The sequence below is a fragment of the Schistocerca serialis genome, chromosome 3 (assembly GCF_023864345.2).
Source record: "Schistocerca serialis cubense isolate TAMUIC-IGC-003099 chromosome 3, iqSchSeri2.2, whole genome shotgun sequence".
NCBI classification, from domain to species: Eukaryota; Metazoa; Arthropoda; class Insecta; order Orthoptera; family Acrididae; genus Schistocerca; species Schistocerca serialis.
Genome location: NC_064640.1, coordinates 135,934,652 through 135,952,808, shown reverse-complemented (window position 1 = coordinate 135,952,808; position 18,157 = coordinate 135,934,652). Strand labels below are relative to the sequence as shown.

General features: G+C 37.2%; 1 long non-coding RNA gene across 1 annotated transcript; it reads left to right on the top strand.

Annotated features, from left to right (window-relative positions):
- The first annotated feature begins 1,817 nt into the window (after positions 1-1,817).
- Positions 1,818-4,811, top strand: LOC126469839 (uncharacterized). The gene is made up of 3 exons (XR_007586082.1): positions 1,818-1,970; positions 2,056-2,194; positions 4,686-4,811. It is a non-coding gene; the product is annotated as an uncharacterized LOC126469839 (long non-coding RNA).
- Positions 4,812-18,157: the final 13,346 nt, after the last annotated feature.

Below are 18,157 nucleotides of genomic sequence, written 5' to 3'. Positions count from 1 at the left end.
CCCACTGACAAAAGTGTATAGGATAATTTTTCAATGATTGTTCTTCCACAAGCGTAGCGCAAAATTATTTAGGTTTTACAGTGACAGAACAGAGCTCATACCAACACTGTATATCAAGAAGAACATAAGTTGATGGAGTAATTTTCATCGTAAAACATTTTAAGTGAAAAATCAGCTCTAATGAATGATAGAAGTACAGTTGTTTATGTCATTGTTAGTTATATAGGTGAAAAATCATAACTGACAAGGTAAATGGGCTCTATTTATTGACTTAAAAATATTGTTTTTGATCTGTTTGTCTACATCTTTCTGTTCGAGATATTTCATTATGTTTTTTCTCAGAATATGTAATAAAGTTCTGCAACAAATGTATGTCAAGGACATTGGACGGCAGTTTTGTGAATCACTTCTACTACCCATATTGTAGGCAGGTGTGACCTGTGCTTTCTTGCAATTGCTACACGCAGTTTTTTGTTTGAGCGATCTACAATGCATTATAGTTAACAGAGGGGGTAACTAACCTGCGAATTGGGTATAGAATCTAATAGTGATTCCATTGGGCCTTGGAACTTTGTTTTGTTTTAACGATTTCAACTGTATCTCAGCGCCGCTGACTCTAGTATCTATTTCACTCATCTTCTTAGTAGTACGAGGATTAAGTTTGGGCAGCACACTTGGGTTTTCCTTTGCAGAGGAACGTTTGGAAACAGAGTTAAACATTTCTGTTTTTGCTTAAAGATCATTCGATAATATTCTTTTACAGCAGTCACTGAAATTTTACACATTGCTTTCTTGACCAAACGTGTTTCATTCAGTATCTCTGTCTATAGCCCTATTCTTCGTTTTACATATTACGCAGCAGTATCTATTTCCTTAGAAGTTTCTCTACTGTGACCATATACCGTGAAGGGTCTCTCTCATTGCGAACTGTCGTGCTAGGTACTTATCTATCGAATGCATCATCGCCTATCCCTTTAAACTTGAGCCCTAGTTCTTCTACATGCCCCTGTCCTGAGCGAAAAGTTTCAAGTTCTTCGTTGAGGTATGGTACTATTGTTTCTCTGTCTAGGCTGCTGAATGTACAAATCTTTCTGCTTGTTTTGGATGTCTTCCTGTTTTGGTATTCATTGTTGCTATTACCATATCATGGTCACTGATACCAGTTTCAGTACGCAGTTCCTCAACGATATCAGGTCTGTTTCTTACCATTATATCTAAAATATTTCCATCAAAAGTGGAGTTATAAACTCTTTGTTCTAGTTAGTTTTCAGGGAAGACATTTACTAACGTTACACAGGAAGTTCCTCAATTCCGATACCACATTCCCACTTTTTGTATCACTGATAGTAACTCATAACCTCACTTTCACAGTTCAGTACTGGGCTAAGCGAATCGAGGTGGTGTAACGTAATGGACAGTGTGAATACAGCAATACACCCTGAGTTGAAGGTGACGTGACGTCGCGAGACGTGACGGCCAACGTGAATCGGCCTTACTCTTGAACTGAAGTCAAATGTTTGTGTATATATAGCGTGACAAACGATTTCCACAATTACTTTTTTCATCCAAAAATTATTTAAAAATTATCCTGCATCATTAGTATTTAACCTTTTAATTTTTTATTTGATGGTGTCAAATGATTTCTACAAGAATTCCACTTCCTTTCTCAGCGTTGTTCTGTCTAGCCTCTGTGTGTCAACCATGGTCTGTGAACTAAAATCTACCGCTTTATGCTGACGACCATATTATTTGCTTCAATACTATGTTCGAAAATGTGCCCATAGGAAATGCAAATGTGGCATATCGAAACAGTATCGGGCGTCTATCGGGGTGTTTCGCGTGCAACTTTCATTGTATATCGAAATGCAAATTTGTGTCTCTACGAAGGTGTGGAACATCTTCCATTTGAACAAATTACTAGTTGGGTGGTCAGTTCAATAAGTTGAGGTCGTGTGTTGTGTAGTTGTTGGGTAAGTTACGTGGTATTGTAGTGGACAAATCGTACCAATGATTTGTCTAATGCCCGTTTTGTAATATGCTGTTATTATTCCGCAGAGACTTTCGAAGTACATACAGCACAGAGTTACTGATGTTGAGGTGAAAACAAAAGAAATTAGGAAATGGCGGATTCACGGAAACCTCAAGGACCTGTAGTGAAATTTATCAAAAGTTTATATTATAATCCATTTAGATGGTAAGTGTATCATATGGTGAATTTTATTGTGCGCTGCATCACATCACTGAAACAAATGAAGTTTACATGTCATAGAGTTACTTGGGTTATTTCAAATGACTATCTTTGCCCTTCAACCCTCAATCTACCAACCCACGAAATAGTTAATCTCACGACCAGAGCAGTCTAAATGCCCTAGAAGGAAACTTAATGTATGGCCCAAATGATATTAAATGACAATAAATCTATTTTATGCTGAATGTATTGGTTAAATGTAAATGAATGGCAGTATAAATTTCCTGGTACTGCCTCCACATGAAACACATTGATAATGTTTTCACATATTGAATTAGTTTAAAATTTTCATGCTGTATGCCATTACGATAATTGTAAACGTATCTTGTTGATAATTCTATTGTAAGATGTATTTAGACGCAGAGTGTGTTATAAAAAATTTATAGCGGGACTTAGCGTTCATTTCGTTATATAGGGTTTTTGATGTGGGGCTATTGTAGCAACAGGCTATGGATGTACCTGTTTACATAGGAAGTAATTTTCTTATTTCTTGCGGCTGTGAAGAACCTGGCTTGAATGTGGGTCACCCTGGAATAACACTGGTTGGCTGCCAGGGTCTCAATCGTGTCTCCAAAGAACAATTTTTTAGAGATGTAGATCTTCTTGTTTTATATCTGAGTAACGCTGAAATGTGTACAGATTGAGTGACTTGAATTGTTGTTGGGATGTGAATTGCGTATTAAAACTTTATTGGTGTGATGTTACATAGCTACATGTGAAAACGTAAATAACAATTACTTTCTCATCCCAGTATCAGTAATTATATGATTATGGCAATTGAACATCTGGGATGTCTCCACAGTCAAAATTCTTTTTATTTGATGTGTGATACTATGTAGGTACTGTCTCAGTTCATATTTTAAGGGAGCAAGCATTGTTTTGAGCTGGAATAAAGAATTTAGCCCCAGTTCAGAATGTAAACTATATTGGAGGAGCTGAAATTTGTTAAACTGCCCTGGCATGACTTCTGTATTTGCGTTTCAATTTTTTTTTTTTTTTTTTAGAAGTGGTGTGCAGTAATTAAGAAATATGAAGTGGTCACACAGTTTTAATAAAATGGCAATTTCCTGTATAGTAATGCAAAATACAAACCACTTGCATCAGGCTGCAATGCGGATGTATTGTCCTTAATGGATCTTTCAAGAATCTTGCTAAAAGCATAAAAATTGTTTTGGTTGATGAGTTAGTAGTGTGCTGTAATTCAGCAAGCTTACAGTTGTTGACCAACGTGTTTGGCCGTGTCTATTGTCTTTGTGGTCCAGTAAGGAAAAAAAGTCTGCTGCCTTTGTTGGTAGCTTTCTTTTGGAGTCTGCCATGCTCAAGTGTATATGGCTTAAAATAGGGTAATGCTCTCATACCCACCTTCACTTGGAGTCATCCTTAAGATGACAGTCTGATCTATATTGCAGCTTCAGGTTTTCCTATGTCAGTGGTAACACCTCTACATCTGATAAACCTTTATAAGTAAATAAAATCTCAAAGCTTATGCAGAAGTGTATTGGATCACAATAATTCTGTGTGATGTATTCATGGTCAGTTTTGTCGTCTTGTTTGTCTCATACAATGCACTTGATATGTTTCTAATTGGTACTAGTGAAGTGTGAGTGGCTTTTTTATTTTATAGAAAGCTTTTCGGTTGTTTGATAAGTAGTGCTGATGAATGACATACCTTGACAGCACTAATAAATCAGCCGGTAGCATATTCTGCATAAAATTTGGATCTTACATGACTTGTTGTTTACAACACATGAAAATATGTGTAAAATACAGATAATGATGATGATGATGATAATGTGTTTTATCCTGAATATTTATTTAATGATTGTTTATGTGACTCTGCTGTAACTGAATTTCATATTTCTTGAGTGCGTGTATTCAAAAATAATTTGTTTCTGTGGCAAACATGAAGATTGCTATGATACTTTTTCTGGGGTCTAGTGCAGCAGGGGATACAACCCGTAGGCTTTGGACAAGGACGTCACAAGCCGCCAGAGAGCAGTTTCCCATTTTCGCTTTTGCTGTTATGTTTCAGTTTCGTTTCTTTACTGATTGCTTAATAAAGTGGATCTGTTTATTCTATCTCGTGAGATTTTTTTTTTTAAAAAGCCAAAAAACACTTATCAGCCACTGAAGGGAGCTACAACACTAAGAAGAATCGCTTCTCGATTGGCCACTTGTGACGTCATTGTCCAAAGCCGACGGGTTGTATCCCCTGCTGCACTAGTCCCTTTTCTGTGTGGATAAACACAACAGTGATTTCTAAATGGAATTTGCAGGCCACTTTTAAACTTTTCTGTTTAATTATAATATTCCACCAGCCCTGGCCCAACTCTTTTGTGATTTGTAAATTAGTTGTCAGTAAGAGTAGTGGTCATTAACTCTATCAAGTAAATTTGACGTTTCATGTAAAGTAACAATTTCTTTTGTTTTTTAACAGGTCACTAATCAAGACTGTAGCCATGTTTGCACTCGGTGTTCGGATAGCACGGGAATGTAAAGGCCTGGAACTGATGCCGTCGTAGTTGTACCAGATTATTTAATAAAAGAAAATTTGTTAATGTTATTGGTAGTTATTGCTTACTGTTCTATTTACAAATATGTAGTCCGTGACACAATTTAGAAACACATAAATTTCAACTTATTCTCTTTGTTTAGAAAACCTATTATCCTTGATTTTTTAAATAATTTTCACTCCCCACTGATACAGGGGTATAGGTGGATAGTGTGCTTACTACACTGTTTGTAGTTAAAACTGCAACACCAGGAAGGATGCTAGGTAACAAAATGTTGCTTATTGCCCATTTACAGTATAGTAGGAAGAATACATGATTAAACCTGAAGATAATTTAATGGTAAAGAGGGTGTTAAATTTAACACACAAATGTCACTGGCTCTTAACTCGGCTATAGAGTCAAACTGAACTTGGTGTACAGATAAGTTCATAAATTTCAGTGTATAGCGAATGATGGCATGCTAGTATCATGACAAATGTGATCAGATGTTTAAAATGAATGAGAGATGTAGAGAAAAAGTGTGCCATGGCAACAGTTGAGCACCTACTGTATTATGGTAGGTCAGGACAGCATGGACAACTTTTAGTCTTGCGTTACCTTATTTGAACATGATGACATGCAGACACTGAAATTAGGGCAGAGCTAGTAGCCCTGACACTTGATAAATGTGATGCCTTCTATCCAAATTACCAGCTGTTCACAGTGTAGGAGATGGTGTTATATACTCAGTGCCACTTCGTACTGTCCTGTCCTGTGCCTGTATGAAGACAATGTTTCTCTCCTCAGAGCTTCCAACCACTGATATATCTATCATGCTGATGTGTTAATAACCAGGACTTGTCTAAAAAGACGTGGTGTCGCTGTTGTGTCATAAGTCAGCATGTATTGTGTGTTGATGTGTTAAGGGAAGCAGCAACAATGGTTGCCATGTTGACAGTCTGTGATTCTACAGTCATCATCACAATATTGTTGTGGATACTAGGCTTGCCGCAAACAAACCCATTTCCTGATTCAAGGTACATGATGGGGCAGTACAATCCTGCATAGACAAGTGAGAAATATATATCTGACCTCTAAGGCACTAGCGGCATGGGCAGTTTCATATTTTGCATGCCGTTGACATTGAATGTGGCACTCCTGAAGCCATAGAATTTATATTCACGGTATGGTCAAGGGATCCCAACTAAAGTGAGTGGCAATATTGTGGAACAGTCAGTCTTGATAGGCCACAATCTTACTGTTGCCAGTAGACATTTCTTCTTCTTACATGAGTAATAGACAGAATATTCTTGCAAATTACATCAAAATCCAGATTCTGAATGAGAAACCCACTGCAAGCACTTGAGGAAACAGAAATTGTTCAAATCTTGGATGTGCTCTTGTTACATCCTCATTTTATAGTGATATGCAGTTGCTGAAGATACCTGATCTGTGGTACCGTTTTCCAGAAAGCAGTGAAAACATAAGTGTATTTACTACTTGATCACTTTGTATCTTGGCTCTCGGTTAATCAATTAACGTGTATCATAGTATTGTTAACCACTTGTGTGATATTGCAAGGCATAGCAAGAAATAACACTAAAAGGTCACAGCCTTTCTACAATTAGAGTAAAATGTATTCATCATCCTTCTGTGAAGTGTATAACTGAGAATTCTTTCCAGATCATGTGGCCACAAACAATGCTGCAATTGATAAAAGTTCCTTAACAAGCCAGAAATGTTAGATACATGTTTCTTGTAATAGTGTCCACAGCAGTTAAGTAAGAGGTATCACAAGAATAAAAATTGATAACCCAACAGCTGGCAGAAAAAAATGTGTTTCCTGGTAAGAGCTGGACTCTATATTTGGGAATTCGGCAGCTTCAATCGCCCTCTGGCTGTCTAAATAGAGATTATCCGTGATTTTCCTGGGTTAAGACAAATGCTTTCATGGCCTTGTTAGCTACAGACCATTAAACCCTGCATCTCTCGCAAGGAATCTCAGCTAACCTTTCGTGCCCCAAAGTTGAACCCAACTGTGGACTGCACATTACATTTCAATTAAAGGCTGTCAGCCACCTATAGTTCAGTTGCCACTCACTAGTGATAGTTTAGGGTGACTTCATATGTTCCAACCTAAACACACTCTTGTCCTACTTATAGAGGGTGATCAATCCTTAACATAACCACTTGGCGGAGATTTTGTTACTGGGCTGGTAGCCAGCTGGCGGTAGCACTGATGGGGAGTATATTTCCCTTCTGCTGTGAGGCCTTTGTTTATGCAGCTAGTATGTGTAAGTGATGCAATATAGTGTATTGAATGAAAACGTTTAAAGTTAAATGGTGAAATACAAGTATTCTGTTTGCCAAAGAGTATTCATATGTGATTCATGTGTATATACAGAATCAGTGCGTGCAATAAGGAGACTTCCAAGGGGAATTTCCAGATATTAAAGTTCCTAAACAGAGTAAGATTCATTTGTTGAAAAATAAATATCGCAAAACAGGAAGTGTTATTGACTTGAAACATATGGAACCATGTACAGTGCTCACAGAAGACACTCCTGATGATGTTGGGCATGGCTCTGGAAACATCTCCTAGAAAATCAGTTTGACGTCTCTCTCTAAATAAGAACAGCCCTGTAAAATAACTGCAGTCCAAAAACTTAACCAGGTGACCCTGCATAAAGGTTGCATTTTTGTGAATATATTTTGAATGGGACCCGAGTCTATTAGCAGTGAGGGAATAATAGTCCCTGTTTTTTCCAAGACTCAATTAATAGTGAAAGATATGTGGAAAACCTTTTGTGGCATTAATTTTTTTCCCCCCAATTAACTGAGAGAGAATGTGCTTTCATGACCTTTCAGCAGGACCCTGTGACAACACATACAGCCAATGTCTCATTGCAACATATCACCTTCTCGTTCCCCTGATTTAACCTCCGGTGATCTTTATCTGGGGCCAATAACAGTGTGTAGAAACAAAATCCACACACATTAGATGCTGAACTTAAAACTAAAATTTGTCAGGAAACTGCTGCCATTTCTCAGAGGGAACTGCAGAGTGTAATGAGCAGTTTCCTAGGCAGGTGTTGGACATGCTTGAACAACAAAGGGAGGCAGTTCCAGCATCTCTTTTCTTAAAATGTGAGTAATTTAGCTTTCTTTTTTGAATGTTTGTCTTGTATGTTATAAATAAGCGACACAACAAACTGTACTATATTTACTGTGGACCTGTCACCCGCACCGTAGGTACAGTAGCCTAGTAGAGTGAAGAGGTGCACACAACTTTGAGCTGTGTAATTTTGAGTCTTGAAAACACTAGAGGACGACAAGATTATTTTTGTAGGAGAAAGAACTAATTTGTGTAATGAAATTAATTATTCCATGGGATTTGATGCATGAGAATATTATGCTATTAATGTAGAATGGGAAAATATAAGTTGTAGATTCTAATGGAAGTGAACAAGCTGTACATAAATGAAATAGTAGGAACATTTGGTAACAAACATTTATGAGGCAGAAAATGGAACCACAACCTTAGATTGGATTGTAGGAGGTAAAGTTCCGATAATTTTCTTTGGTGTTCTGCAGAGGTTTGACAAAATTATTGGCATTTGTGGTCCCTGATTGGCAGGCTATGTGGATACAAACACTGAGCTGTGAAAACAGGTAATGTGCATTCAGTAGTCTACATGGAGATTGTAAAGCTGTGGGGGCAAAAGATGACAATAAGTTGTGTGAAAAAATTAGTTACACAATACATACAAAATAGTACAACACTGTGTAATGATAATATACTCATCTTTACAAATACCACTGTCCCAAATATCCAGAAATTTAAACTTACTAACTTAAGTACACTTGTCTGTCAGTTGTTAAATATTTGCAACTGTACATTATATTTGAATTTTCTTGAAGCAGATCTGTCATGCTGAGTTTTCTTGTTTTTATTGCTAACTAATTGTTTGTCGCGAATGTGTAAAGTGTACTATTATTGCCATCTTGTGGTGTGCAAAAAAAAAAAACACGAGAGTTGGTGCCAGATGAGCACACTTTGAGTCTGTCTCCGAACGTCATCTCAGTGGAGTGATGGGATATTAGACAATAGGTAACATTACGTCTAAATATATGTCCCAAGTAATGTTGTGTGTAACATAGGTTATATAGAGCACTGGAATGATCTTCGCCCATACTCCTCCCTTTCCTGCCTGATTTGCAGATGGTATTTGAGAAGAAAAATTATATACTACAAATTCTGTAATTTTTTGTCCTCCTTGATCATTATTAGAGGTGCAAGTAATAACAAGTAATGTTTCTCGATTTGGAGTGTTATCTCTGACTATAAAGTTTCTAAGGTTCTCCAGGGCATAGTTTTTCCTACAGTCTCTCGTACTGTATTTGTTGTGCATACTTTTGATACTTGACTACACAATCTGAGGACAAAATTGCAGATCTTTGAATCTTTTCTGTTCTGCGAATCCTGTGTAGTAAGGTATCCCCATTGATGAGAAATGCACATGAATTGGTCAAGTAACATCTTTGTAGCTGAATTCCTGGTTTGATGAATTACACTTAAGATTCTTCTGGTAAATCTGTGGCATAGTCTTCTACACAACTAGGTTTATATGGTCATCTCACCTTAAACCACTCTGGACCAATGATCCTTGGTTATTGATGGTTGTGAATGACTACAGGACTACTGCCATTTGTGTTCTCAAATCATATTGAGTCTTCACATATGATCACTCACATGACATTACACATACGTTTGTGTTGTCAGCTGCCAGTCTACACTAAGCAGTGATCGTAATAATTTTACTGCATTTTGTGATAATTTTATATTTACTTTACCACCCTACATACAAATATAAACAGATTCGAAGGCTGTGAATGATGTTTACCTTGTCATTTATATGTGCTGTGAACAGTAATTCCCATCACACTTATTTGAGGTGTAACAGATAGTGACAACGAAATATTTGGTTATTTGTGTGAGGAAGTCAGCAGTTCAATCGTGTATGTGTTCCAATATTTTGCAAGCAGCTGTTTTTTTTTAATTGGGTGACTGTGAGGAGCTAAACGAAGCTTTCTGGAATACAATGAAGAGACATTATCATTATCTGCACAATCTACAGACTTCTGGATCTGAATGGAAACAGCATGTGGAGTTTTTATGGATTCTGTCAGGACTCCTACAGAGAGGTTGTTCAGACGTGTAAAAAGTTGTTGAATGAAAACTCCAAATATTTTCCAGAATTCTGCAGCAAAGTGATCTCATTGAGATAGGTTTGCAACCAATTTTTCAAGAATTAAGTGGCTTTTTTGGCTTTCATGATCACATGAGCCTCTCCATTGTTCCATTATGTAGAAAATACTGTTCCTAGCAGAGGGTCCAGTTCTTCCATGTATTATACACTGAATAGAATGAGTAGCCCATCAGATCCAGTGGCCTACCCCATAGGAAAAATATTCCATTGCTTCCAATGAATGGGTTTCAGAGTACAAAACCTGCTATGAACCATTGAAAATGGATGTAGAAATTTGTGTTCAGTTGCAAATGCTGCTAACTGCATGTTGGCTTTGGGTGTAAAGCTGCTAAATGTCCAACATTTGCAATACCCGGCATGTTCAATAGGTATGGCGGATGCTGTGCCATGTCTGGATGCACAGCACACCAACTGACATCAGACTTACCAATCTACACATTCATAGCTACCTTTCAGTTTGTTTTGATTAGAAGGAATATTTTTCTCATTCAGAGTTAGGTTGGCTGTGCTGTAGTGAACGTGTATGCAACAATGAAGCTCTCCCTGCCAATGAATTGTTGAAATGTATACTGGCAAGCACAGTTCAGCTGATCAGCACGGTGCTTGTTGATGCATTTATGTGTTTGGTTTTTAAGAAAATGATTTTGTAGACTGTGTTAAATGCAGAAGATGGTACAAACAAAGTGGAAATAATTGAAATAGTAGGAATTCTGCAAGAAGTCAAACCCATCGTAGTAGTTGCATATGATGAGAGGCTGAGGGCGATGTTCCCTCCCGGAAAAGGAAGAGGCATGCTGTTTGGTGGAAGAGAAGTGTTTCCAAAACGGAAAGGTAAGAAAGTGAAAAGTATTATTAAAGCAATGTTATCCAATGAAAACCATAACTAACTGTTATGACATAAACTCCACAAATTCATGCTATGATATGGGCTCTCTGCTACACAGTGCAATAGTCTGGCCAATTTAATGGACAGTTTGTGCTAAACCAAAACTGTTAGCTACCTGGCAACAATGTAAGAGCGTAGTGCACAGTAAACCTCAAGAAAATTTGTGTTAAATGCAGGCGATCTCACAGGGGCCAGCAAGGACCATTGGGGAGGGTTTTAAGCAACTGCTGGTGGAGGGGGTGTTGGCAGTTCTACCAATCATGTGGTTTAATCATGACTTTTTATATATGCCACTTGATTTTCTCAGCTCGTTGTGCTAACTATATCTTTCACTTTATCTGTGTGTACAGACTTCTGGCTACATTTAAAGACCCGTAATGTGGTGCTCCTGGCCCTGTGTATTTAAGCATGGGACTTTATTTCAGATGCAAACCCAAGGTCTTCCCAAAGACACCTGATTGTAAACATCCTTTCGGAAAACTTAGATTTAACAAATTTACCATGCAAAACATAAGAAAAATTCATGGAATGTCTTACCAGAAGAGAACCTGAGAGTAGCAGAGCAACTATGTAGCTCAACATCTCTCTACTATGCCCTCTAAAAGAACCATTACCACCCATTTTTCTCTACCAAAAAAGATGGCCGAGGAGATCAAAAATGTTACTGTTTGCAAAGCAACTTTTTTTGCCAGTTTTACAAATAAAAAATAGGATTACTGGGTTCTGCCACAAAATTTTAGGCCAAGATACCGTTTCCACTGAAACAAGAGGCGGCAACAGAAGAACCAAATTGTATTAAGTGAGAAAAGAGTGTGTGAAAAAGTGTATTAAGAAGTTCATCCCCTTAGAATGTCACTACTTGCGAGAAACTGACACCCCAAGAGTCTATTTAAGTAGCGAACTGAGCATAATTAAGAGGTGGACCATGAGTTGTGAAGAGAAATGCAAAAATGTTGTCAAATACAATTAATTACTACAGGGGCATTTCTTGCCAAGGTTCCAATATTTGCTTTGGTGCCCACTCATCATGCTCATCACTGGAAAATTGTATTAAAGTGGAAAAACACAATGCCGAATAGGAGAGCCTACAAACCCAGCTTGACAAAATGAGAGCTGATGTGTTCTACACAAAGCTGAAAGAAATATGGGGGTGAAATAACTCTCAGCTATGACTGTCAAAAGGATCTAGTACGTCGGCCATGGCTCCTCAGAGTCCACCCAGAACACTGTCAAGGTGTTTTCGTACATTCAGTTAGAACGTGAATAGGCCAAAGGATCAAACCAAATAGTGTCAATGGTTCACCACAGACTAACTCACCTAAACTTCAAAGGAATGAAAAAAACTGGTTATTTTCTAACAGATTTGGGAATCAGAATAAAAACAGGAGGATTATCAGCATGCTGTGTCATTGCTTTCTTCTCAAAGTCCTTGACAGTCTAGAAGAAATAGAAGTGTAGTTTCCAAGTGGGCCACTCATTCATGCTACCTGACAGGGTTTTTAGTAGCATTGAAAGACAACTTTGCAAGTTGAGCATAATTGAAAACCTGTCTGTGTATAAATTCAGCACATTGAGTAATTTGCAAAGGTATATGCCTAGGGCAAAATAAATGTCCTGTTCAAGACTGGAAAGAATACACAGAAGGGTCAGTGAAAGTTGCTGGTAACTGGCATTTCCAGATTCAGAAAGCTAATAATATCGTGTTCCCAAAAAGCAAAAATGAGAAGATTTGTCTAGTTTGTGGAGAGCCCTTCTATAATTTTGAAGTTGAAGAGAGAACATCCTGAAGGGGGGCAAGAAATTTCAGCAAGGCAAGGAAGTTGTTTGTAGACTTGGGACATTCAGATCACTCTGCTCTCTTTATTGAAATAACTAATGCAGATGAACCAAGCACTAGAAAAACTTAAAGCATAAGACATCGTACTGCTGAAAATTTAAAATTGTTCTGCTCTAAATTAGAAGAGGTAGAGTGGTAAGTTCAAAATGGTATTCCAGTCTGTGCATTTTAACATATTTTTAGAATTTTTTTGCATTTATTTAATGAAATATTTTCACTTAGTGTGCCCCACAATAGTGTCAAATAAGCTAAATTTGATCAATGCTAAAATAAAAATATTTAGTGGGAAAAAAGGCAACCGTACTAGGAACTGAAAGGTAACAAAGATCTTGTTTTCATTAATTATATCAAACAGTATAAAAGCATATTTGAAAGGGCAGTGAAAACAGCAAAATAAATGGTTAATAGTAATTACAATGTGACTCATCTCTGCAGCTCATGGTTTAGTAGTTAGAGTTGCTGCCTCTGGATCAGAGTGTCCTTGGTTTGATTCCTGGCCGTGTCGGGGATTTTCTCCGCCTTGGGACTGAGTGTGTTGTCCTCATCATTCGGGAAAAGTTGCGAGACTGAACAATGAAAAGATTGGATGTTTGTATGGGTTCTGATAACCACATAGTTGAATGTCCCACAAACCAAATATCATGGACACAAATCAAAGACAGTGTCATCTTTTGTAAAATCAGAACTGGGAATTAGAACTGACAGTAAAGATATTTCCAGAATTAAGGTGGAAAGTAAAATTGTAACAAATCTTTCTCAAATGTCAGAATCGTTCAATAAATTTTTTATGAGTGTGTCAGTATCAGATGTAGATGGTTACACATGAAAAGTACATTTAGGTCAGAAGGTGGAAGAATATTTGAACAAATTTGAGAAAGTTTCAGCCAAAGATGTAGAGAAAACAATATTGCAGTTAAAAAAACAAAAATTCTGGAGGGAGGGATAGCATAAGAGCCAAACTAGTCAAAGCAGCTGCCAGGATAATAGCTCGCCTCCCCCTTTGCTCAATAATTAATAAATCACTTGAAGAAGGCAACACTGTGGTAAAACCTGTGCTCAAAAAGAGCTCAAGAGAACATATGAGGAACAACTGCCCAATCTTTATCCTTCCAATATTTTCAAAAGTATTTGAGAAGGCAGTGGTAGCATAAATTAAAAAAATTATAGAAAGAGCAAACATAATTTCGGATAGTAAATGTGGCTTTTGAAGAGGCAAAAGCACAACAGAAGTCAGTTAAGTTTGGGAAGCAAAGCAGTTCTGCCTTAGACAAGTCGAGAAAAGTTGTATGATTATTCTGTGACCTTACAAAAGCATCTTATTGTGGAAACCATTACTTGCTCCTGTATAAAATGGAGAGATACAGAATTGCGGGTTGTGCTTTAGAGTGGTTTGCGGTATATATCACAAAGAAAACATAGGGTAGTTATAACATCAAGCAGATGATGTTAATTTCACAAGGTTCAACTCTGCGTCCCATTTTATTTATACTTTATACAAACAATTTGCCCTTAACATAAATTCACACTGTTTTATTTGCCGATGATACTTCTGACCTTGTTGAAAGCAATGACTGAACAAAATCCCTCAACTACCACAAATCTTCTTATGAATAACAGCCAGCTACACTGCTCTTTAAATTGTTTTTATTTCACAAATCACTCACGAGGAGCCCATTTCAGCATACCGCCATCATCGGGTGCTCTTACATCTAATGTCGTTGATGCCATGTTGTGTCTTTTTGTAGAATTCTTAGTTTCTCCTTAGATGTGCACTGGATACATATCTGACTTAATCAGTTTTTCTGTATACATACATGAAAAATAGCATACGTAAAAACCGACGCAAGTCAGATATATGTATCCAGCGCACACCTAAGGAGACACTAATAATTCTACAAAAACACATGACACGGCAGCAAAAATATTGAATGTAAGAGCACATGATGATGGCAGTGTGCCAGAATGGGCTCATTGTGAGTGATTTTGAAATAAAAACCATTTAAAGAGCAGTGTAGCTGGCTGATATTCATAATAACACAGTTTAGAAAACTGGTTCCAAATAAATGGATTGCAATTTAATATTGGAAAAACACATGTTGCATTTTAAAACTACATTCTAATGTAAGTGAAACCCCCCCATTAATCACAGAAACCAAGAACGGAAAGAAGCAGGCTGTGTGAAGCTTTTAGGAGTGCATCTGGACAAAAATTTATCCTTGCCTTCACATATGAAGTACTTAGCAAATAAATTAAACATTGTGACCTTTGCAATTCAGATTCTGTCATATTCAACTAGCATGGAGCTGATAAAATTAGTTTACCACAGTTATTTTGAGTCAGTTATAAAGTATGACATTATTTTTTGGGTAACACAAGCAGAATGATTAGAATATTAAACAAAAATCAAGTGTTAGAAAACATTTGTAATGCAAAACCAAAAGAATCCCATTGCTCACTGTTAAGAAAGTTAAAAATATTAAGTGCTCTCTGTTTGTATGTCTATGGACTGATAATTTTTGTATACAATAATTTTAAAGGTCAATACAGCGCAAGGAACAAGAGTAGTTTCACACTTCCCACTCATAGATTAAAGCTGTATGCATGAACCCCAGAATACATGGGCATGAAAATTTACACTATCCTAAAAAAAGAAACAGATCCACAGTATAGAGTTAGGACAACTGAAACAAAAGCTGTGAAAGTTGTTACTACAGAAATGCTATTTTTCTTAGGACAATTTCTGAATGATAATGTGAAAAACTGAGCAAGAAAGCAAATGGTTGTTAATTAAGCTTAGCAGTTTTATATGAAATGGCTGTAATAATTATGCTTTTTATATTAATGCTATAGTTATATATTGTTTCTCTAATGCATTTGAGTTGTAATAAATGAAAAGCACCAGTTTACTTTTGTTCTACAAATATTGTAGAACAAAAGTAAACTGGTGCTTTTCATTTATTATAATGTTGTTCTACCAAGAACTGACGGAAAATTATTTGAGTTGTATTTGCAGTGTTGATAAGTCACCTGTACATTAAATCTATGATTTAACATTGTATGTTATGGGACAATAAAAATTATTATTATAATTCTGGCATTCCACATTTTCTTCACCCAAGCATTTCATTTTTTGAAAGACATCTGAAGGAAACGGGACAATAAAAGAAGAACAAAGCTATAATGTAGATTGTGAAAAGGTAAATGTTTGATGACTATGGGTGTTCTACAAGTTGTGTCATCAGGAGTGCCCTTGAATTTGGCCAAGATTCAGGACGTAAAGCATTTTCTAGAAAAACGTTTTGTATTGGAGTGGAAGCTGAATGAACAACTGGCTTTGTACAAGAATTTATTTATGTCTGATATTGAAGAAACAAATGGCTCCCCCGACAGATCTGTTTCAGTGATTCTCAGTAACATAGTCCTTTGGCCTACTTCAGTGGACTACCCCTAAATACAATGGTGGAGATCTGCATCATATGGTAAGTTAATATTTGCTCAACTATATGGATCTCTATTAAAAGGGGAAAAAAAAAAAAATCCTCAACTTCAAGATGTGCTCTGCAGCAGCTGTTGAGGTGAAAGTCGATAACAGGTAATCTCTAGGGCATCTAACCCACCACCCCTCCCCTACTCTCCCCAGTTCAAGAGGTTCTCTGGAATCTCTTTGGAGCAGCACTGAATACAACAGACCAACCTTTTAACACTCCTAGTGCTCTCAAGGTGGCTCAGGTTAGTTATGGCTGTGTACATGCATGGCAGACCAAGGATTCTTAAGATGGGACCTGGTCAGTGCCAGTAGTTCTGTGCAACTGCAAGCTCTGGCCAAACTCCAGTAACCACTACTGGGCAGGATCATGAAAGTTTTGTGTGTTTTGAAGAGTAGGGATCAGCTCAACAGATTCACCACAGTGGTAAGTGTGGATTGTTGGTAAACTCTCCTGAAATGGTGGCATCAAATACTGGAACAAAATAAATATACATTTGAGGAATTTTCACCACATTATATTAGAAAGGTATTAATTTCCAGACATCATAAATTAAGTGCTTACGGTATTGTGCCATTTCAATACAGTCTGCTACAAGTCAGCAGTTTTGCAGATTACTGTAGAAAGGCTGCTCTGGTAATTTCAATGTGCCCCTTCTGATTCTGTACATAAATCCAAAATATTTTCATCTGAAATTCCTCCTCTATCTTATAATAAATAACACTGTTTCCAGTATCAGCAGTTTGGACATCAGTGCTTTCATGTGAAGGGACAATAACATGTGGACTATGTGGAAAGGATGCTTATGATCTTGGTTTCCAATGCTCACACTGTGCTGCATGAACTGATCTAGTAAATGGACTATGTGGAAAGGATGCTTATGATCTTGGTTTCCAATGCTCACACTGTGCTGCATGAACTGATCTAGTAAATACAAAGCCTAGGGTGAAGTTTGCCTGAAGAAGGAAGATTATAGTTGACAGCAAGGTCAGTAGAAACAAAGTGTGAGCTTGGATTATCAAAGGATGGTGAAGGGATTGGATCATGCCCTTTTCAAAGGGCCTGGAGTGATTTAGGGAAATCACAGAAAACCTAAATCTGTATGGCCGAATACGGATTTGAACTGTTTTCATCCTGAATACAAGTCTAATTTACTAATCACTGCACCTTGTCACTCCCTCTCTGTGCTGTAGAGAAGAATGTACAAGAGCTAAAGACCATAAAATAAATTCTCTGTCAATAAATACAATTAGAAACACTGCTGTTCCCAGTGTTTTAAGTTATATTTGCTACTGTACTCAATAAACTAGTCCTGAATCATGATGCTTCAACACAGACAGTGAACACTCTTCGTACAGTGTCAGGAAGGCTACTCTCAAAGAGGGACAGGTCTAAGCAGTAATGTCTTGACCACCTTGTTGACAGCATGTCAAAGAGGATCCAAGTACATTACAATGCACAGGATGTGTAACACTGTATTGAATGTTATCCAGCAGAAAGTTATATTTAAAAGATGTACACTTTCAAACAGATGGCCTTAATTTGATTACAGTTGTGTTTTTCTTTCACAATAAAGTTATTTTATTTTTTTCTTAGTTTCATGAGATGCAGTCTTTCATAATTTGCTCTCCTTGAATATCTGCAGGCACATTCTCAGATAGATAATGCAAAGCGTTATTGTGTCAGTGTGTGTATAGTTACCATCTGTGTAGGCTCAGTGTGATGCAGAATTGACCATTTTATGTCACAGGAGTCATATTTGCAGTGTAAAAGATGGTGTGGAATTTTGAGTTGTTGATAAAGAACTTGATGGCTTTGAACATGGACTTGTCATTGGATGTAACCTGATTAACAGATCCATCAGGGACATTACAACCCTCCTAAAGTTGCCCAGGTCAACTGTTGGTAATGTGATTATTAAATGGAAATGGGAAGGAAT